Source organism: Schistocerca americana, chromosome 1 (genome assembly GCF_021461395.2).
Source record: "Schistocerca americana isolate TAMUIC-IGC-003095 chromosome 1, iqSchAmer2.1, whole genome shotgun sequence".
Lineage (NCBI taxonomy): Eukaryota > Metazoa > Arthropoda > Insecta > Orthoptera > Acrididae > Schistocerca > Schistocerca americana.
In genome coordinates this window covers 518,280,235-518,303,517 of record NC_060119.1, presented here as the reverse complement: position 1 = coordinate 518,303,517, position 23,283 = coordinate 518,280,235, and the positions used below count along the sequence as shown (strand labels likewise).

The following is a 23,283-nucleotide window of genomic DNA, read 5'->3' as shown; positions in this document are numbered from 1 at the left end:
GTTCGACAAAAAAAACTGTTAGGATCAGCTTCGTAACGCACAAGCAGTTCGGTACAGATGGTCCTTCGCTGCTTTTTGCGGTCTTTTGTTAGGCGGCGAGGAACACAAGGGCACACATCGTTGAGTACCCTAACTGGTGGACACGTGCGACAGGAGTACCAACAGAGATGTCCAGTTGGCAGCGATGCGTTTGATTTTCACTCGTCGATCACCCCGAACGAGAGTGTACGCACATTGTAACACTGCAGGAGTCGTAGCTGTGTGTGGCCGGCCGGCACGCGGGAGATTGGACAACTTTGCGCGACCTTCTTGCAATGATGATGACAAACGTCTGGCCATGCTTTTGTTCACTGTTGTGTCTCCGTACACACGCTGCAAAACCCTATGAATATCTGCAGTGCTCTGGTTTTTCGCCAAAAGAAACTCAATGACTGCTCTCCGCTTGGAACTCACCTCCGTTACAGACGCCATTTTGAATACTTTGTACAGCACCACCACCTGTCGGAACTTTTCGTAACTATTGGAGCTCAAACGGGAATATTTCACGATAACACACTCCGCATTATTACATATCGGAAATCATGGACCCTGAAGTCATGCGCCTACCTGAAACTGTTCCTCCACATATGGCGATCTTGTGCATTTTGGATCCAGTTCTCATGGACACGCAATTGCTGAACGTCCCTCTGTAGTTCATCCTCCCATCGCTTCCTTGGTCTTCCACTTGGCCTCCTGGCAATGTTCCCTACCAGGTTTATTCTCCGTGCTTTCATTTTCTGCACGTTATTCGGTTGTTTCATCAGGTCGTGTAGTTCCTGGTCCTTTCTGCGTCTCAATGTGTTCTCTTCGATGATTGGTCCAAAGCTCTTTCTCATGATTTTGCGTTCAAAGGTCAGCAGGTTCTATTCATCTTCATTTGTGGTGCTTAACGTTTTTGTCCCATATAACGATAGCGGTAGTAACACTGCGTAATAGGCTTTAAGTTTTTTCTCAAGTGAGATTTTTGATGACATTATATGCTTCATACTGAAATAAGTCTTGTAAATGTAAACGTCGTGTGACTAGGGCGCCCTGTCGGGTAGACCGTTCGCCGGGTGCAAGTCTTTCGATTTGACGCCACTTCGGCGACTTGCGCGTCGATGGGGATGAAATGATGATGGTTAGGACAACACAACACTCAGTCCCTGAGCGGAGAAAATCTCTGACCCAGCCGGGAATCGAACCCGGGTCCTTAGGATTGGTCGCGCTGACCACTTTTTTTTATTATTATTAAATCTCATTTTGTTCGCTTTTGTTCGTTGCATCTGCTCGGAGCGGACGTCGTAAGACATTCGTTTAAGTTCGTTGTTGATCGATTAACTCAGTTTTTTTTTATTACTGAGGGCAGCTAACCCTCTGACCGAACACGCTGAGCTACCGTGCCGGCATGCCACTCAGCTACCGGGGCGGACGAAATAAGTCTTAGACCAATTGATTATAAACAAATAAAATTGCAAATACTGTACTGCTAACTTACATTCTCCACAGAAGAGTTGCATTTATACCGTTTCTTCGTTGGTGCACATTCTGCTCACACAAAGCTTCAACTGAAGACGGTAGTCTGAAGGACTGGTGTGCATTGTCTTGTGTTTTTATTTGTTTACTGTCAATTCCAGCGAGTGGACACCTTACATTACCTGTGTGCTGGTACGGAAGAGTATAAGTCAATTTTTTCTTACCGAGTAAAAAACATAGACTTCTATTTAAAAAAGTGAAAATATCTGAATGCCGCAATAAAGCACTGGAAGATGTTAGACGTAAACCAATACACCCCTCCCAACTCATTCTTTAAAGAATGGAACTCCTGTGTTTAAAACAGCTGCATTCTCATATGTCTGAAATCTAGGATGATTATATCTAAAGTTCCAGTTTCAATAAGCTGTAAAGACAGAACCGTTGCTCAGAATGATGTAAACTTTGACGGAAAATTATCGATGAAGGGGAAATGTTATGAAAATAAAAATTTTATCCATTACTTTCCCTCTAGATGGCGCAGTAAGCATCGTAACGTAAGTGGATTCGGCTGCAAAAAACAGATGAATCGCGATACGGCGGCTATCGTGAGGGTTGCACATTAAATCGGTCGAACTGTCCAGTTTACATGATCGCAAAAGTTTGGCATTCAACAATTTGGCACGGCGAGATCGTACCTCATCAGATGGGAAAAATCGGTTTTTTATTACTCTGAGGCCAAAATCCGCATAAAAAGAAACAATGGAATAGGTTTTTCACTGTCGTAAGGCTGGCCCAGTACAACAGCCAGTCCACCGTTTTCTGTCACAAGTTTAAACTGAGAAACAGTATGTTCCATAACAGATCGGAGTTTCTCAGGACTCACGTTCAAAATGCGAGGCGCAGTGCATCCCTTCAATTCAGCTACGTTCATAATTGTAGCACTGAACACAATATCTTTCAGATAACTCCACAGCCAGAAGTCACACAGATTAAGATCAGATGATCTAGGCGGACATGCTGTAGGGATATGACGGCCGATAATTCTAGCATTTCCGAAATGTCTCTGCAGCATCCGCTTCACTGTGTAATGCGCGGAGGAGAAGCTTCTTGCATAAAAATGATCCTACCCACACATCCAAGGTGCTGAAGAGCTGGAATGACGTTGGTGCGCGAACAACTCTCACAGCCTATACCAGTGGCGGTACAAGCAACAGGAACAGCAGGACCCATCTCAACGAATATAGCCCTACGATAAAGGATGCCGTCAACCGGCAACCCCACTTACCTTTGCAGATGTGCGATGGGTTTTCCGTTGCCCATATTCCGCGTATTGCCATATCCTCAGAGATGAAAATGGGCCACGTCTGTCCACAGAATGTTCCGTGGTCATTCATTGCCCCTTCCATGTGAGAATGAAATTCTGGAGCAAATGTTTGTGTTACTGCTGGGTCAGCGTTAAGCAACTCCTGTACATGGATAATTTCACACGGGTAGCAATGTAGGACGACTAGTAGTATTTTATGCACTGTGCTCACAGGCGTGTCCAAAGTTCCGGCAGTTCCCAACGCACGGCATGATTGCAAAAGAGTCACCGTTCTTGTAAAAGAGCTTTACAAGCAACGCGCTATCATGCATTTAGCAATACCGAACGACCCAGATGCAAACTGAGAAACAGGCGTGTACTCTGTGTCTTTCGTTTTGCATATTCGTCGCTTACAAAGCCATCTAGTGGTAAAATTATCATTTACTTTTTTGATGGCATAACGTTTCCCTCTTCTTCTATAACATTCCGTTGAATTTGACGTCGTTCCGAGCAGTCTTCCTTTTTTTTTGCGGGATTTTGAAACTGGAACTTCAATTAACACCACCCTGTACTTGATGTTAATCGTGTAAGCGAGAAAAAGCTTAGGGAAGATTTGAAATTGTGTTTGAAGTGTTCTCATTCACAAACACTGCACACCATGAGTTAACGCTGCTTCAAACAGACACATTTTAATTTCGTTCCTCTCAATCGATATTTTTAGAAATCCTGCAACTGTGTCATTCATGATTTAAATAGTGAAAAACTGCTGCAGTTACTTATTTCTTCACGCATAACAACGCGTTTCGAGAGTTTATTCTCTAGTCCATTTGTTTACATAAATATCTTTGTGGAGTTGTCATGTCTGATTTTCCGCCTCTCTTGAATTATAGTTGTCTTTTTGAGTTTTTACTGCAACCGGAAAACGGATAAAATGAATCTTGTAATTTTTTATTTGCTAATGATATGTTATGGTATTTTTGTTTGCCTACTTACAAGTATAGTGGCGCCTGCGTTACACGGAATATCACACACAGACAAATCATCACTTACACTGCTTGTTTTTGTAATCAAAACGTGCTACAGACGTATTACAAATACAGTTTCATAAAGAGTTGGATCGCGTTATATACGCAAAACCGTCAGTTATAAAAGTTATTTTACCATTACTGACTATTGAATTATCGATTACATTTCTCTCTCTCTCTCACCCTCTCTCTCTCTCTCTCTCTCTCTCTCTCTCTCACACACACACACACTCTATGCGGAAATGCACGTATTTCTGTTACTTCAGTCATCATCTGCAGGAGAAACATTTGGAAAAATTAACTGATTCACTATCGAAAAAATTCGCTGTCTACTCTGTCCAGAATTTTTTCTCCTTGCTTTTTGTAGTGTATAAAAATTTCAGGCTCCTCCAATACATCGATTGAATGGGATTCCGGAAATAGTGGAGTAACTTAAGATCCTCTTCTGTGCTTTTGAATGGGTGTCCAGCGTTTTTTATGTGTGTTTCTATAGTTGATTTTATAAAATGGTTATGCGTGTAACAAATGATGTGTTCAGTGTGTCTAATCTGAAAGTTTCCTGAGCCAGTTTTAATGTGATCCTGTATACTCCTCAGTCAGAAAATTCATATTATTTTATTGTTTAAGGTATCGATTAATTTCTGTTGTTGTTTGTGGCGAGAGCTACTTTCTCTCTTTGTAACCTAAGTAGGATTACAATTTTTTGAGAAGTTTTACCTACATGATGCATGCTGACCATATATTTGATTAAAGAGCCAGGGATTTCTTTCGCTTTTTTTTTTTTTTTTTTTGCTATCATTGAGCTGGGGAATCACAAGCCACTCAAATTTTCTTAATGTACCATCGTTTCGTATGCAACTTCCTTGTGTGACGTGGAAGAAACTGTGTTGCTGGAAATTGTCTTTTTTCTGTAGACCTTGAAATTGTGCTTGTTGATTTGATTGTCTATGCACGAATCTAGAAAACTGATACTGTTATTTTTTTGGTATTCGACTGTGAAATTTATTTTCTTGTGGACGTTATGAAACAAATTTGTGTTGTTATTGGAGTCCTTGGTGTCACGTTTCAGTAAAATTAAGGCATCATCCACATATCTTTTGTAGTATAGTATGTTTTTCAAGCAGGGTTTCTGGTTGCTGAATATTTTCTGTTCTAAGCAATTTACGAAAATGTCTTCTATTGTGCCACGTATGTATGAGCCCATGGCTAGCCCATCTGTTTGCTGATAAGCATTGTCACTGAATGTAAAGTTATTACAGTTGAGGATTATTTATAGTAACCCAATAAATTCACTAGTTTTATCTTGTGAACACTTTCTGTGCCTTAGTAAGTTATTCTTTATTACTGCAATGGCTTCTTTAACAGGGATACTGGAATATAGATTTGTGATATCTAACGACATAAAACGGCCATCATCTGTAATTTTTATTTCTTTTATTTCAGTGAAGAGTGTGGTACTGTTTTTTCTTCAATTTATGTTGTTTCATATGCAAAATTCTTTTTTAGGAACTGATTGAATTTGTGAGATAATGTGTATGCAGCGCTGTTCATACAGTTAACTACAGTTCTCATTAGACATCCTTCCTTTTGTATATTATTTTGGAATCTTGATATAGGACCCTTAGGGCTCATACAGGTGATGTATTTCTTTTCATATTCTTCAGCAAGAAATTTGTTTTCTTTAGTTGTCCTCTGACTTTGTTATGGGATTGTTTTGTTCGATCTTTGTTCAGTTGTACTATGTCGTTTTTTTTTTTGGGAAAAGTTTGAGAGCTTTATCAGTGTACTCATTTTCTTTCACAGTGAGGTAGAAAATTGCACATGCAAGCGTCACAAAAGATATTTATGTAAACAAATGCACTTGAAGATGAGAATAAATACTCGAAAGCTGTTGTGCTAAGCAAGAAAATAATTAATAACTGGTGAAGTTTTCAATTATTTAAATCACAAATGCACAGTTTCTAGCTGAAATACCTTTCTTACTGTTTTAAGCATTTAACGTAAGATTATAGTTGTTAATGAGTAGATTATGACAGCATATTAAATTTTTCAAGTGTTCAAATGTACGTGAAATCTTATGGGACTTAACTGCGAAGGTCATCAGTCCCTAAGTTTACACACTACTTAACCTAAATTATCCTAAGGGCAAACACACACACCCATGCCCGAGGGAGGACTCGAACTTCCCCCGGGACCAGATTTTGTCAAGTCAAAAATCTGTCTGTCATTTTAACAAACTGTTAAATTATGTCACTCGATATAAATTAATAACTTTTCTGCACAAATTACGATAACAGATGTACATGTGACTTATAAACTATATCTCTTTTTAGTAGTTCTTTGACAAGGTTATAAATACAAGCAGCAAGAAGGGTCGGAGTCGGAATCTGAATGTCATTTTGGTAAAGTGTGTGTGTGTTATTGTTCGAGGTGGATAAACATTGTAAAGAACATGTAAAAGAAGTGCTACTTTGTGTTGTGTCATTGTCTTTGGTGGATAGTGGAATTAAGATGGCCACCAGAGTAATAAATATTTGAAGTTTAAATATTTGTTGGTTTCGCTCATTATTTATCATGAAAAGCTCATCAAAAACACGGGACCTCATCTTTTTACCCCTAGACAACCAGATTTAGAGCCAGCATTAGCATGACTGCAGCGCCTTAGACCGTATTAAATTTTTAAAATCGTTCAGTAATTATGTGAAATACTGAAAATCAAAGGTAATTAATTATACAACTAGCAACTAGGACCGTGCACCGTGAACCAGGTTAGCCGTTTAGTAATGTAGACGGTGAGTGAGAAATTCTCGCAGGATATTTTTTCGGTAGGAGGCTGGCGCCTTTAAGGATCGGGAACTCAGCTGGTCGGCGGTAAGCTGTGGCACGGGAGACGCGCGGGTGAGGGAGTCGCGAGGGGGGGAGGGGGGGAGGAGCAGAAGGGGTCAGCGCGCGGGGTCAGATAATACGCCAAACCCGGCCGGCCCACCCCCACGCGCAGCCCGCAGCCGGTAATTAGAGGCTGTAAAGATGAGCTCGCCCCTCGCGAGTAAGGGCGAGAGTCGCTCGCGCTCCCGAGGCGCCGCGGCCCCTGGCGCGCCCTATTCGCGCTGGAGCTGGAGCTGGAGGAGGAGGAAGAGGAATGCTTCGGCCGCGCTCGCCAGGCCGCCTGGCCAGTCAGTCGCGCGGGCGCCGTGCGCTACGGACCGACAACAGGTGACGCCGCCGCCGCCCAGCCGAAGCGAAGCGTAGTGGGCCGACGAAGCGTTTCAGCACACGCCTCAGCGCTGCTAGCGCCGTCGCTGGTCTACGGGTACTGTGCGTGAATCTCGACAGTCGGCGCGATGCGCAGAGTGACCCGCCTGTGACGATGACAACCTGTGCAGACCTTACATCCCAGTGATACTTTTTATTTCCTTGCGCGCGGTTGTTTCCGGTCACGACAAATCACGTCCTAAATGGAGCTCTCTGCTCTGACGGATGGACTGACATTATCCAGGTAGTGTTCTGTTGACTGGTCGCCGCCAAGAACAGGCTAATCTTGCTCATCTGCTGGCGTCAGGGCAGCCACTGGTCGCCAGCAACACCTCTGAGGTAGGAAAAGAACATATTTCATTTTTTTCCACTTAGTAACTTGTCGGAGAGCTTCAGTTGTGAAAGTGAATAATTTTAGACCCACATCTACATCGACATCTACATAAAAATTTACACTCCGCAAGCCACCTTACTGTGTGTGTGTGTGTGTGTGTGTGTGTGTGTGTGTGTATGTGTGTCGGAGAGTAACTTTCACACAACTATCATTTTTCCCCTTCACTGTTCCAGTCCCGAATGCTGCCTGACAAGAACGATTATCGACCGAGCCGTATGAGAGCTCTAATTACTCTTGACTTTCTTGTTGTGGTCACTTCGCGAGACACATGTGTGCTGAAAAGTAACGCCTGCGAATTTCTTATGTGAAAACTCCTAAAGCTAGCCTGCCGCGGTGGACTAGCGATTCTAGGCGCTTCAGTCCAGAACCGCGCTACTGCTATGGTCGCAGGTTCGAATCTTGCCTCGGGCATGGATGTGTGTGGTGTCCTTAGGTTAGTTAGGTTTAAGTAATTCGAAGTTCTAGGGGACTGATGACCTAAGATGTTAACTCCCATAGTGCTCAGAGCCATTTGAACCATCCTAAAGCTATTTAAATTAAACAAACTTTATGAACATTCTACAGCTTTATTCTTTATATCTACGTATTTCCAGGTCTCTTCCGCAGAGATCTCAGAATTGCAGGGCGTAACGTTTGGTGTGTAACGTAACTATGTCTGCGCGTGGGAAACAACGTGCTGTAATCGAAGAGTTCGTCCACACATGGAGCATATTCTCCTTCAGAACACACAAGTTAGCTGCGACATGTGCAGCAATCTGGCGCCTTGAGTTCACTGTCATCTATCATCCTCCATATACTCCCGACTTGGTCGTGTACGATTTTCATATGTTTCCAAAACTTGAACAAAACCTTCTACACCTACATCTACATTTGCCAACGGTGTGTGGCGGAGGGCACTTTACGTGCCACTGTCATTACCTCCCTTTCCTGTTCCAGTCGCGTATGGTTCGCGGGAAGAACGACTGCCGGAAAGCCTTCGTGCGCGCTCGAATCTCTCTAATTCTACATTCGTGATCTCCTCGGGAGGTATAAGTAGGGGAAAGCAATATACTCAATACCTCATCCAGAAACGCACCCTCTCGAAACCTGGACAGCAAGCTACACAGCGATGCAGAGCGCCTCTCTTGCAGAGTCTGCCACCTGAATTTGCTAAACATCTCCGTAACGCTATCACACTTACCAAATAACCCTGTGACGAAATGAGCCGCTCTTCTTTGGATCTTCTCTATCTCCTCTGTCAACCCGACCTGGTACGGATCCCACACTGATGAGCAATACTCAAGTATAGGTCGAACTAGTGTTTTGTAAGCCACCTCCTTTGTTGATGGACAACAGTTTCTAAGGACTCTGCCAATGAATCTCAACCTGGCACCCGTCTTACCAACAATTAATTTTATATGATCATTCCATTTCACATGGTTCCGTACGCATAATCCCAGATATTTTACAGAAATAGCTGCTACAAGTGTTTGTACCGCTATCATATAATCATACAATAAATGATCCTTCTTTCTATGTATTCGCAATACATTGCATTTGTCTACGTTAAGGGTCAGTTTCCACTCCCTGCACCAAGTGCCTATCCGCTGCAGATCTTCCTGCATTTCACTGCAATTTCTAATGCTGCAACTTCTCTGTATACTACAGCATCATCCGTGAAAAGCCGCATGGAACTTCCGACACTATCTACTAGGTTATTTATAAATATTGTGAGGACTTCGTTTTGGTAGTGATAAAGCGGTGGAAACAGAAGTGAGGTTATGGCTCCGTCATCAAAGTCAGACGTTTTACAGTGACAGCGGCAAGAAACTGGCCTCTTATTACGAGAAATGAATTCGTCTGTTGGGTGATTACGGTGAGAAATAAAAGCGTTGACATGAAGAATAAAGCTGTAGAATGTTAATATGTTTGTTTTATTTAAAATACTCTAAGAACTTTCATATGAAAGATTCGGAGGCATTACTTTTCAACACGCCTTCGTAATATGTTGCACGACTCTCCTTCGAATGTACAGTCTTTACTTTCAACAGTAACCGTTTCCGTGACACACAACGCCTTTTTTGTAGTGACCGACACTAGAGCTTCTGAACGCCTCTGTAGCTCTCTCGCGCTTCTAAACGATCCTGTGAGAAAATGTGCCACTTAACAGTTGGATTCTCTCTCTCTCTCTCTCTCTCTCTCTCTCTCTCTCTCTCCTGTCAATCTTACTTTGTAAGGGTCACTAACTGACAAAACATACTTAGAATCGGTCGGACGAGTGTTTTGCAAGTCACCTCTTTCGCGGATAAATTACATTTTCTTTAGATTCTTTCACTGAATCTCAGGCTGGTGTCTGCATCACCTACAATTTGTTTTATGTGGTTATAAATTACATTTCCTTTAGATTGTTTCACTGAATCTCAGGCTGGTGTCTGCTTTACCTACAATTTGTTTTATGTGGTCATTCCACTTTACCTCTTTCCAGACTATTACTCCGATACATTTTACAGATGTTACTGTTTCCAGTGATTGTTATCAATGGCGTAATCCAATGCTAATGGATCTTTTCGCCTAGCTACGTGCAGTATGTTACATTTATCTACGTTGAGGGCCAACCGCTAATTCCTGCGCCAATTATCAATGCTCCAAATTTCTTCCTGCGTGTGCTACAATCTTCTGAATCTTCTGAAGTTACGATGTACCGGTAGAGATCATCTGCAAACGTTATCCATTACACCACCTACATGCAGTATGTAACGGGTATAAGTGCTGATATTTTTATGTGTGGTACATTAATACGAGTATGTAGAGACATCAGTGTGTCGGCTGTTTTTCACGGCGACAAAGAGTCTTCTCGCAAGTACATCACATAGTATACTGCTTGATGTTTTCTGCATGCTTGAAACAGCACCACTAACTGGACTTCACCTGGAGTGTAGCCCAACCGTTTTGCGTCCATGCATCCACACTTCAACACCTGACGTGATGCCCAGGGAGAAATAAGCTTTAACGGTTTGCTCTTGCCCTGTACTTCAAGGTACTAGCCAACGCAATAACATACCACTGTTAATAGATATATTTATTAGTCTGTAAATGAAGTAAATACTGATGTAACGTTGTTCAGTCGCCAATAAAAAAAATTTTCACTTGTACCTGTTGCACTCTGTAAACAATAATGGTCCTATGAGACTCCCTTGGGGATCTCCTGAAATTACCTATACTCTTATCGATTTCGTCCTGTTAAGAATAATATTGAGTTCTGTCTCCTAGGAAGTTCTACATTTAATCGCAAATCTGGTCCGATACTAGTTCGCTAAACGACAGTGTGCTTTCAGGAAGTCAAGGGACACAGTTTCAACCTGGACGCCTCTGCCTACTGCTCTCCAAGCTTCATGGACGACCAGATTAATGCGTGTTTCACAAGATCTGTGTTTACGAAATCTATTTTGGTTCTTATACAGGATGATTTCGTTCTCTATAAACGTCATAATGTATAAGCACAGAAACTCCTCCGACCAGGCCTCGGGGGACCCAACCCAACCGACCGACCGCCGTGTCATCCCCTGCCGACAGGCGTCACTGAATGCGGATATGGAGATGCACGTAGTCAGCACACCGCTCTCCCAGCAGTATGTCAGTTTGCGAGACCGGAGCCGCTAATTCTCAATGACGTAGCTCCTTTGTCGGTCTCACAAGAGGTGAGCGCACCTCGCCTGCCAATAACGTTGGGCAGACCCAGAAGGTGACCCATCTAAGTGCTAGCCAAGCCCAACGGCGCTGAGGGGAACCGATGTTATCGCACTGGCAAGGCCGGTGACGTAAGCATGAAACATGTTCTATAATTCTACAATATATTGACGTCAGCGATACCGGCCTGCAATGTGCATGTCTTGAACGACCGTTCTTTCACACGGGAATGACCTGAGTATGAAAGAGACTACCTTGGGGCGAATTTGTGGGTAGGGGTGAAAGGTTTCTCTAGATTAAGAGAGATCTGGGAATGACCGACACATTTGTCTTCGTAAAATTATAAAAAAATAGTTGGAGGTAAAATCCTACAGTCCGCCCATTGTAGCCGAGCGGTTCTAGGCGCTTCAGTCCGGAACCGCGCTGCTGCTACGGTCGCAGGTTCGAATCCTGCCTCGGGCATGATGTTAGTTAGGTTTAAGTAGTTATAAATCTAGGGGACTGATGATCTCAGATGTTAAGTCCTATAGTGCTCAGAGCCATTTGAACCATTTGAAAAACAGTTGGAGGTAAAATCCAACAATGCTGCGCTAATGTTACGTTGGAAAAGCTCGTTGAGTGCTTATGTTCCCTTACAGCAAGAACAAGCAAAACCTTCAAGACTAATACTAGATAAATACCATACGCCTTCATTTATGGTCTAACATTCACTCAAACACTTTTCCACAGCTTCAATCAAAATTACAAAGCTATCCATCGTAAAGAATTAAATTCCTTTTCTTTCTGTTTCCCGATGGAGTGGTACTTTTTCTGCAGATAAACTATTTGGTACCTGTCTTATCACTGTGACTGAAATACTCTTTTAGGGATAAAGGAAGAATGGAGACCATTTTTCTTAGTTCTCCGTCATAATATCAAAATTTACTCTTTTATCTACTTCGTACTTGTATGAACATTGTTAAGTTCTCGCATGTAAAATGCAAATAAAGATGTATACTAGTCCCATTTTTCTGTGCTACGGAAAAAGTCCAACCAACTCTCATGAGTAGCGAACGAATGAGGTAAAAAAAAAAAAATTATCAGCAACAGTCGTAACATGGAGGGCAAGCCTTTGAACGGAGCAGTGTTTGAGTGTTATAAAGTGTAATCCTCTTACGTGCAAAATCATTAAATCCATACAAAGAAACTGTATACGTCTTGGCATGCAGAATGAGGATTTGCTTCATAACAGTGTCCGGGACCGTTAGAGGAGCTAGTCTCTCCATTTACGATGTTATGAGTGCTGCCTGTTCCCGAGGAATCTGTACGCGGTCGCCAGGTTCGCCGATTATAAAGCAACGTGGGTATTTTCTGCATAGCAGTCGGTACTTGACACCGCTGGAGCGGCTTGTCTTGCCTTTTACAACGTTACAAATCCAGTTTGCTGCGAGGAAATCTAACTGCTCTACACGTTCTTCGAGCATAACTTTAATGCCTCGTTGTAGGGTTTTACTTTCAAGACTCTTTTCTAAATTCGTTGACTTGACTAACACTGTATTCATGTTTCTAAATACATTTAGTTAGCTTTCTTTTAAGTACATTTCACGGATATTTGTTTAGTAAAAATGTAGCTTCAGATGTTTCATGCAATAAATATTTACAGCGAAATATTTCTTGCATGTGGTAGAGGTAGGCGTTGAGGAATAATGGCATTATATTCGGCCAGTGTATTGTGATATAATTCTGTTGAAATAATCTGTATTTTTAAAAATCAGATATCGATTTTGACCACCCAATTTCTAGGCGAATGCTTCAGGCGAAAACTCCTTCGTAAAGTACAACCAAAAATGTTTCGTAAAAGAAGCTGTTTCTGCTGTAATACAACAGATACTTTCGGCCCCTAAATAAAATTGCTTGAAATTGTCTTCCCCTTCCGCGTCGATCTTTTAAGTTATGTTTAATTTATCATCGTTCTTCATGTAATTCAAGTATGCTTATTTGGGTTCTTTTGTATAAATTGTCCGCAGCTTTACTAGCGAGCATTAGAGTTCAGAACCACCTCTAATTTGGCATAATGCGTTTTGTGGAGGATGACTTCCATGAACTAAGCCCGCGAACCGTAATACGAGAACACTGATCTTAATTTTAACACCCTTTTTCTAGAAAAGTTTCTTGAAGCAACTCATATATTTCAATAGAAGAATTATGACGAAAGATAGCGATTATAATAATCAGTTTTACTCAAAAGACTATTTTAATTACTATTAATTAAAACATTGATAGAGGTACATCGATAACTCTCATAACAATCCGCCTAGATGAAATCGGCTTTCAGTTTCGTAATCCTCTGATCGAACGGGATCGTCTGATATACATACAATAACAATCAGTGTAATATTTATTTTAGTGTTTTATAGTGACATGTTTTTGTTTGTTTTTAGTTCTTCCACCCCCTTTCAACCCAATTCCATCACTTTACTATAAGCACAATTTGCGTACGTCAGTTTGTAAGTGACTCCAAATGTCAACCAGATACACTGAATTATCAATACACATAAAGTAATCGTGATGAAGTAAAGTGATCAAAAGTATCCAGACACCTGGCTGAAAATGACTTAAAGTTTGTGGCGCTCTCCATCGGTAATGCTGGAATTCAATATGGTTTTAGCTCACCCTTAGTCTTGATGACAGCTTCCACTCTCGCAGGTATACGTTCAATCAGGTGCTCGAAGGTTTCTCGGGAATGGCACCCCGTTGTTCACGGAGTGCTGCACTGAGGAGAGGTATCGAGGTCGGCGTTCCAAAACATCCCAAAGATGTTCTGTAGTATTCAGGTCAGGACTCTGTGCGGGCCAGTCCATTACAGGGATGTCATTGTCGTGTAAACACTCCACCACAGGCCGTGCATCGTGAACAGGTGCTCGATCGTGTTGAAAGATGCAATCGCCATCCCCGAATTGCTCTTCGACAGTGGGAAGCAAGAAGATGCTTAAAACATCATTGTAGACCTGTGCTGTGATAGTGCCACGCAAGATAACATGGGGTGCAAGCCTCCTCTAAGACCTCCACTAAGAAAAATACCACCACCATAACACCACCACCTCCGAATTTTACTGTTGGCACTACATACGCTGGTAGATGACGTTTACCGGCATTCGCCATATCCAGACCCTGCCATCGGATCGCCTCATTGTGTACCGTGATTCGTCGTTCCTCACAACGTTTTTCTACTGTTTAATCGTCCAATGTTTAGGCTCCTTACACCGAGCAAGACGTCGTTTGGAATTTACCGGTGTGATGTGTCGCTTATGAGCAGCTGGTCGACCATGAAATTCAAGTTTTCTCACCTTCCGCCTAACAGTCATAGTACTTGCAGTAGATTCTGATCCAGTTTGGAATTTCTGTGTGATGGTCTGGATAGATGTCTACCTATTACACATTACGACCCTCTCCAACTGTTGGCAGTCTCTGTCAGTCAACAGATGAGGTCAGTCTGTACGCTTTTGTGCTGTACGTGTCCTTTGACGTTTCCACTTCACTATCATACCGGAAATAGTGGACCCAGGAATGTTTAGGAGTGTGGAAATCTCGCGTACAGACGTATGACAGAAGTGACACCCAATCACCTGACCACGTTCGACGTCCGTGAGTTCCGCGGAGCCCCCAATTCTGCTCTCTCATAATGTCTAATGACTACTGAGTTCACTGATATGGAGTACCTGGCAGTAGGTGGCAGCACAATGCATCTAATATGAAAAACTTTTGATCACATAGTGGAACTGGCCATTATCATAGCCTAAAATTTCGTGACACTTAATTTTATTTACAAGATACGTTGTGAAACTTCCTGGCGGATTAAAACTGTGTGCCGGACCGAGACTCGAACTCGGGATCTTTGCCGAGTTCGAGTCTCGGTCCTGCACATAGTTGTAATGTGCCAGGAAGTTTTATATCAGCGCACACTCCGCTGAAGAGTGAAAATCTCATTCAAGATACGTCGTAATTCTGAGGTAGGTCTTGTCTGACGGCGTGAGAAGGACAAGCCACCAGAATATTAGAAGCAGGCTGAGCTGATGGTGGGGAGGACGTAACAAGCCACCAGAATAATAGAAGCAGTCTCGGCTGAAGGTGGGCAGTTGTGGTGGGAGTCTTGACGCGATATGGACGTGTATAGCAAGCAGACGCCGTGGCAGCTATAGTTACGCTGTACTGATTTTGCACAGCATGCTGCAGCGAGGTATTTCAGTACATTTCAATTTTTTTGTACTGAACAACGATAAACGAACATTACTCAAATATTTTTGTGTAGTATTTCTAAAGTGAAGGTCACGTTAAACAAAAAATGGATACGTGAACATTGAGACCTGGCACCGAACGACCACACACCAAAAAAAAAAAAAAAATAGACTTAGAACTACTGAAACCTAACTAACCTAAGGACATCTCACACATCCATGCCCGGGCAGGATTGGAACCAGCGACCGTAGCAGCAGCGCGGTTCCGGATTGAAGCGCTTAGAACCGCTCGGCCACAGCGGCAGGCGACCAAATGCCGATCCACAGGAGTTGTCGATTTGGAATTTTACATTGTTGGTGGGGTTTCGTAGTAATGTCATTTCAGATTAACATCGGCAGACCTCAGCAGGCTTACTTGATTGTGTCCTTGCTTGACAATGTGAGGATTATCGTCAGCATCAGTAGCAGTAATTTTTCATTCTCTCTAGGACAGACGCCTTTCTCATAAGAATTTTGCCGCTGTTTATTGAATTTTTTCCATCTCTTATGTTATTCCAAAGCCTCACAAATTAAAGCTTTACAGATTCATATGTTTGGTTCCTACTTACTCATGTCCTCTAAGAGTCTCCCAATGGAGGATAGTCTTCACCTACATCAGCGCTCCCTAGGGCGTGTGGATATTCTAAAGGGTGTGTTACATCATCTCACCTCCACTCATAAGAAGATCCAGTTCACTATGGAAACAGAGATGGATGGTTCTCTGCCTGTCCTGGACGTCGGAAGATTGATGGCTGTCTGGGGCATTCAGTAAGCCCACTCATACCGATTTGTATTTTCAATCGCCGAGTTGTCAAAAGTTGCCCCAAACTATGAGTGTACTTAAAACACTTACAAACAGATCACACAATCTCATATCCAGATAGTTTGCCTAAAGAGCTCGGCCACTTAAAGACAGTGTATGGGGAAGACGAACATCCTGCCCAACAGCTTAATAGGAAGCCAACAGTTAATACCAAAAATAAGAAAATGAGTAGAGAGGAGAGCACGCCGGTAATATCTCCAGTTTCCTTCCCTTCGTTGGCAATATTTCGTTGGAGATAGCAAGAATTCTCCGTAAACTCCACTTAAAAGTGGTTTTCCGCTCATCATTTAACTTTCCAGACCTTCTGGCCTCAGAGAGGCACCATTCGTTACTGCGGAAGGCTATAATTTACAAAATACCTTGCCAGTGTCGTACGGGTAATACAGTGAGGTGACAGAAATCATGTCAGACCTCCTGATCTGGCATCGACTGAATCTGGAAGTCCCTGCCGAAATATTGAGTCATGCTGCCTCTACAGCCGTCCATCACTGCGAAAGCGTTGCAGCGCTGGATATTGGGCACGCACCGACCTCTCGATTGTGTCCCATAAATGTTCGACGGGATTCATGTCGGGCGAGCTGGGTGGCCAAATCGCTTGCTCGAATTGTTCAGAATGGTCTTCAAATCAATCGCAAACAACTGTGACCCGGTGACAAGGTGCGTCATTGTTTGGACACATGAAGTGCATGAATGTCTGTAGACGATCTCCAGGAAGCTGAACGTTACGAATTCCTGTCAATGGCCGGTTCAGCAGGACCAGAAAACCCAGCCCATTCCACGTAAACACAGCCTACACCATCACGGAACCACGACCAGCTTGCACAGTGCCTTGTTGACGTTTTGGGTCCTTGGCTTCGTGGAATCTGCGCTTCACACGAACCCACCATCAGCTTTTATCAATTTAAATCGTTCCTGTTCTGACCAGGCCACGGTTTTCCAGTCCTCCAGGGTCCAACGGACATGGTCACGACCCCAGGAGAGGCCGCTGCAGACGATGTCATGCAATTAGCACTTGCCTCGGTCGTCCGCTGCCATTAACGCCATATTTCGCCGCACTCTCCTAATGCATACGTTCTTCGTAAGTCTCGTATAGATTTCTACGGTTATTTCACGCAGCGTTGCTTGTCGTTTAGCACTAATAACTCCACGCTAACGTCGCTGGTCTCGGCCGTTAAGTGAAGCCCGTCGACCACTGCGTTGTCCGTGATGAGAGGTAATGCCTGAAACTTGGTATTCTCAGCAGACTCTTGACACCGTGGATCTCGGAATATTGAATTTCCTAACGTTTTCCGAAATGGAATGTCCCATGCGTCTAGTTCCAACTACCATTCGGCATTCAAAGTCTGTTAATTCCCGTCGTGCAACAGCAGTCACGTCGGAGTCCTTTTCCCATGATTCACATGAGTACAATGCACTCTAGAGGAGCGCTGCACCGAACCTCAATGCTGCACTCGTTTTAGCAGTCACCCGATGTGACAATTACTTTACGTATTATCTCTATCAGATTTTCAGTGGACTGTCATAAGATAACAATTTTTACTACAGCAACATCCTTTTGGAATTCCATGATTAGAGGACGCGTGGTGATGTGCATTGCGGAAAACCAGATAACCGTGTTACCGGCTACCAGTTGAATAATGCGTGGAACCCCATCGTTTACATGATTTGCTGTAATAGAAGACGACAGAGTGTGCCGATTGCCGCTAAGGGTGGCAACCCTGAGGACAGGTGAGTTCCACAGAGTCCACCTGCCACGACACTGCCCTGTGGGTGGTGTGCATGGCGGAATAATAGAGGGAGATGGCGCTACAGACTTACGCTGTACATTGCTTTTAAGCCGGCGCCGCCATGTTAGATCCCCCAAAATATTACCAGACTGCTGTTTGCGGTTGCGTCTTGTTCTTTTATCCAATAATATGAAGCATTTCTCCTCATTAACGAAAATTTCTTTTTTTTTTCGACTTTTTGAATAACGAAGCCAACGGCCTTGTCGCAGTGGTAACTCCGGTTCCCGTCAGATCACTGCAGTTAAGCGCTGTCGGGCTTGGGTAGCACTTGGATGAGTCACCGTCCGGGTGTTCAGAGTGCTTTTGGCAAGCGAGATGCACTCAACCCTTTTGAGGCCAACTGAGGAGCTACTTGATTGCGAAGTAGCGGCACCGATCATGAAAACTGGCTACGGCCACAAGAGCGGTATGCTGATCACACGCCCCTCTGTATCGGCATCTAGTGATGCCTAAGGGCTGAGGATGACACGGCGGCCGGTCGCTACCAAGGTCTGTTCGGAAGGTGTTTGTTTGTTTGAATAATGAAGAAGAGAAGTATGTGAAATGAAAAGGCTGCTTCGTGATTCAGCATTTTCCTTAAGACGGAGTGATGAAACTGATGTTCGACCTATGTCCTCTTCCCGAAAATGCTGAGTACATATTTTGCTATGAATTGTTAGTTTCCACTCTTTTCTTCTCAGACTGTTCACCAAGAGAGCTTTTCGACTTGGACTGACACAAAATCTAAAGTCAAATGACATAAATAAAACACTAGAGCTAAAGCAAACAGTGCGTCCTAAATTCACGTCGATAAAAGAAAATATCGCTTGAACGAATCCAATTACGAATGAAATGTAATTTCCTTACACTTTTAACTATAATCAGAATGATTAGTGCACCCGTAATAGACGCAAGCTTGCAGTTTTGATCGAAACACTTCCAGCAGAAGTTACGTTTGGTGCAACTAACATGTCGGATATGGGTTCCAAGTGTGTGACGTCGTAACAACTCCTCTTATTATACCCTCTCGGTAATGCGGTGAGTCTGTTACCAAGACCTTAAATGCATGAGCGGAAGACACATAGCGTGGTAATGAACTGCGGAACGCTGGAAGTCTTTGTCAGTCATCCTAAGTGAGACTGGGGATGACTGGCAAGTGACCAGGTGAAACATTGGAGGCAGCTAACGACGATCGGCTGAAAGCCCAAAATTTCTTTGAACACATTGAGCCACTTCCTCTCTTTCTTCGCAGATGATATGCAGGAAGGACGACTTCCGGTAAATACACATATTTGTCGAATTTCACTCATTTTATCATCATGATCATAACTTAAGTTGTATGTGGGATAAAATAATGCCTTTCAATAGCCTTGAAACTGGTACGCAAGTGTACGGTGCACAATATTTTCCCCAGAGTGTCTCCCGCTCTCGTGCTGGCTGAGGAATCGCACAGCTTTTCTTTAATCTTCTCCAGCTTTTCAATCAATCGAACCCCGGCCGTGATGGCCGAGCGGTTCTAGGCGCTACAGTCTGGAACCGCGCGACCGCTACGGTCGCAGGTTCGAATCCTGCCTCGGGCATGGATGTGTGTGATTTCCTTAGGTTAGTTAGGTTTAAGTAGTTCTAAGTTCTAGGGGACTGATGACCTCAGAAGTTAAGTCCCATAGTGCTCAGAGCCAGTCAATCGAACATGGTAATTGTCCCTCACTGACGAAAAATACTCTAGAGCCGTTCGGTCGTGTATTTTGCTGGAAACTCCTTCGAAATTTAACGTTACTTAATATTGTTCCAGTGAGTCTCAATCTGACGTTTGCCATCGCCACAACGCTTTATGTGATCGCTCAATTTATAGATGCACCGGATTATTAAATTCAGACATTTAATCACTCTGAATGAGTACGAGCTTAGGCATCTGTTTTCACTAAGATTAATTTTATGTGGCCGTTCCATTTTAAATCGCTCCGTAGGCATACTGTAAGGTCTTCAGTGAACGATAATATTTTCTTGTCGTATGTTGAAGTTTTTTTTACGTCTCAAGACTTCCCTTTGTTAAGAATGACGTGATGTGTTCCATTTCCAAGGAACTCTTCAACCTAATTGCAAATCTGGTCTGACATTCCTCCTACGCATGTATCTTTTCGTAAGACGACAGTGCAATAATGTACCGTCTTTAAACAATTCCATGAGACAGCTCTTCCTCCCCACCTCCTCTCAAGTTTATGTCCAGCATTCAGCTGCAATACATGGATCGCGAGGTCATTACCGTTATTCAGCACAAATGCAACACGAGTCGCATCCTGATATTCTCCTCACATCCAGCTAGGTGGAAAGTCCGGTGGAAATCAGTCAGAACCCAGAATAAGAAGTAAGAGTGATCAGTCTTCTTTTTTAACCTTCCCCAAGCTATCCTTCTCTCCTTCACGAGGAAGGAACTAATAGTTCCAAAGGCTAGTGCAGTGTATGTACCTATATACTGCAAAACCCCGTGGTGTAGAATTTCCGTTAACTCTTCAAAACTAACTGTGGGCAGGACACCTCTTTAAGCACTAACCTATAAACTTTTGTGTGCGAAGTTAAATGGACAACGCGAAAATGACAGGCTGAGGCACAGCTCTTAAAATGGGTAACTCGGAAAAAAGGTTTCACTCAGAATAACGCTTTCGGACTGCAGTAGTGCGTTGGTTATGACTTTGAGCTGATTGCTAATGTCTTCCAGGACACAGATTAGGAGCCTACAACTTAAAGTAATGAACTGGTCGAACAAGAACATTGACCTGTGGCAGTTATTATTAGCCAAATTCGCATGAAGATTAAATGGAAAGCACTGTCATCCCCTATCAGTTAAATTATTTCTTACCCTATTAAGAATTTACTCTCTCCCGAAGTTCAAAGATAAATGACAACTATTTGATCCTGTACTTCAAGATCGGGACAGTAACTAGAACTTGATGACTGAAACCCAGAAGCTCATACAGTCATTACTAGTGCAAAAAAGATGAGACAGGCGATCGTTCTAGATTTCACAAGGATCAAATCAAATTGAACTACTCTGCCAGTGCTGCGATTTACGCTCACTGTAAGTATGAGTGTGCTGCGCCGAGCTGAGCGCTGCAGACACGCCGTCCCCTTCTCGAAGACGGAGTCGTCAGCACGTTTGCGGAACTCCAAGATGTGGCAGCCCCTACCGCGCTGCTACGCCACGTCGATCAGAACACCACGCCATCAAAACCTGAATTTGATGCGTACAGTCTTGTGTCCTATCCCGGTCTCTTCCCTCACGGCACTCGCTTACGCCCTGCCTATTCCTAGCCGCCAAAAGGTGCCAGTGGCCAGTCGCAAAATTACGATCCACTGCGGTTCAGTCACGAAGATTGCCTCCAACAGAGAATCCCGCCAAAAATCCATGGCCTTGCAATTGGTTTCGAGAAATTCAGAGAGGACCGCTGCGAGGCTAGAGTTTGTTTCCTGTGGCTTCACTTTCTAGAAGTGACAGATGCTTATCTTTAAAAGAAATCAGCCGCGCGGTCGTGGGCGCCTTGCAACGGTTCGCACAGCTCCCCCAATCGGCGGTTCGAGTCCTCCCTCGGGCATGGGTGTGTGTTGTCCTTAGCCTAAGTTAGTTTACGTTACATTAAGTAATGTGTAAGCCGAGGGACCGAGGACCTCAGCAGTTTGGTCCCGTAGGAACTTAACTGAAATTTCCAAAAAAAATTTCAAAAGAAATCAGAAAAGGTTGTAAGTAGGCTGTTTAGGTTTTTTATTGGTAACGCCACCTCTGTATGAAAATCACTGGCTGTGCTGTGTGCAGTCTGTGGCTGCTTTGCATTGTTGTAATACTCGCCATTGTAGTGTTAGGCAGCTGGCTGTGAACAGCGCGTAGCGTTGCACAGTTGGAGGTGAGCCGCCAGCAGTGGTGGATGTGGGGAGAGAGATGGCGGAGTTTTGTAATTTGTGATGAACTGCTATATATATTATGACTTTTGATGATATTAAGGTAAATACATTGTTTGTTCTCTATTAATATCTTTCATTTGCTAACTATCCTTATCAGTAGTTAGTGCCTTCAGTAGTTTGAATCTTTTATTTAGCTGGCAGTAGTGGCGCTCGCTGTATTGCAGTAGCTTGAGTAGCGAAGATTTTTGTGAGGTAAGTGATTTGTGAAACTTATAGGTTAATGTTAGTCAGGGCCATTCTTTTGTAGGGATTTTTGAAAGTCAGATTGCGTTGCGCTAAAAAAAAAATATTGTGTATCAGTTTAAGGACAGTCGTGTATAATTGTTCACAAAGGGGACGTTTCATATGTCGACCCTTAGCCGAGGATACCTCACTGGAATCTTCTGATTTTTTCCTTGTAGTTTGTGTAATTAGTGTAGATTTTGTTTATTGCTAGCGCGTAATTGTAGAGAAAATCTCCTTTGTAGTTGCAGACTTTCATTGTTGTACAGTAAAACAGTTGTGGCATGCATGTAGATTTGCACCAAGTATTTCGCAGCTGCAATTAACTAGATATTATTTTCAGTGCTATGTTAATGTGTTCTCTTATTTTTGATCTTCAAATTGTGTTTTTCTGTGTTGTCGTGTGAAATACTGTGACAATACTGGCGTGTGAAAAACGTAATACTAGGCTCCAAAGTAAACTGAGAAATGACAGTGAAAATGAAAGATATTAATAGAGAACAAACAATGTATTTACCTTAATATCATCAAATGTCATAATATATATAGCAGTTCATCACAAATTACAAAACTCCGCCATCTCTCTCCCCACATCCACCACTGCTGGCGGCTCACCTCCAACTGTGCAACGCTACGCGCTGTTCACAGCCAACTGCCTAACACTACAATGGCGAGTATTACAACAATGCAAAGCAGCCACAGACTGCACACAGCACAGCCAGTGATTTTCATACAGAGGTGGCGTTACCAATAAAAAACCTAAACAGCCTACTTACAAGGTGGAAAGGCGCCGCGATTCCCGCACACGGCTCCGTACTACCCTCCGGCTGGATATTAGCTACAAGCAGTCGTGTCAGAGGACAATGCTTGTCGCCCCTGTGGGTTCCGGGCAAACCTCACATCTAAGAATCTTATGCCACCCAGGCCACAGAGTCGTCCACTGGTCACCCGACCCGCTTGGCCGAAGCGTTTGCTCTTGGTGTATCTCCAAGTCCAATGCTCTGCATTTCGCAGGGGCCCCGAGAACAGTCTTACTGCATCACTGAATTAATAAAGAGAGACATGCAAATTACTCGTACACAGGGAGCGCTACTGCCAGTCACCATGGTTAATGATATCAAATAACATTTT

At 43.3% G+C, this 23,283-nt stretch overlaps 1 long non-coding RNA gene and 1 pseudogene across 1 annotated transcript in view; both read left to right on the top strand.

Annotated features, from left to right (window-relative positions):
- The first annotated feature begins 7,017 nt into the window (after window positions 1-7,017).
- LOC124624562 overlaps window positions 7,018-23,283 on the top strand; it is a 232,867-nt gene continuing 216,601 nt past the window's right edge. Inside the window, exon 1 of the long non-coding RNA XR_006980706.1 lies at window positions 7,018-7,413. This is a non-coding gene — a long non-coding RNA (uncharacterized LOC124624562). The remainder of the gene's footprint in view (window positions 7,414-23,283) is intronic.
- On the top strand, window positions 18,188-18,306 carry LOC124555836 (annotated as a pseudogene).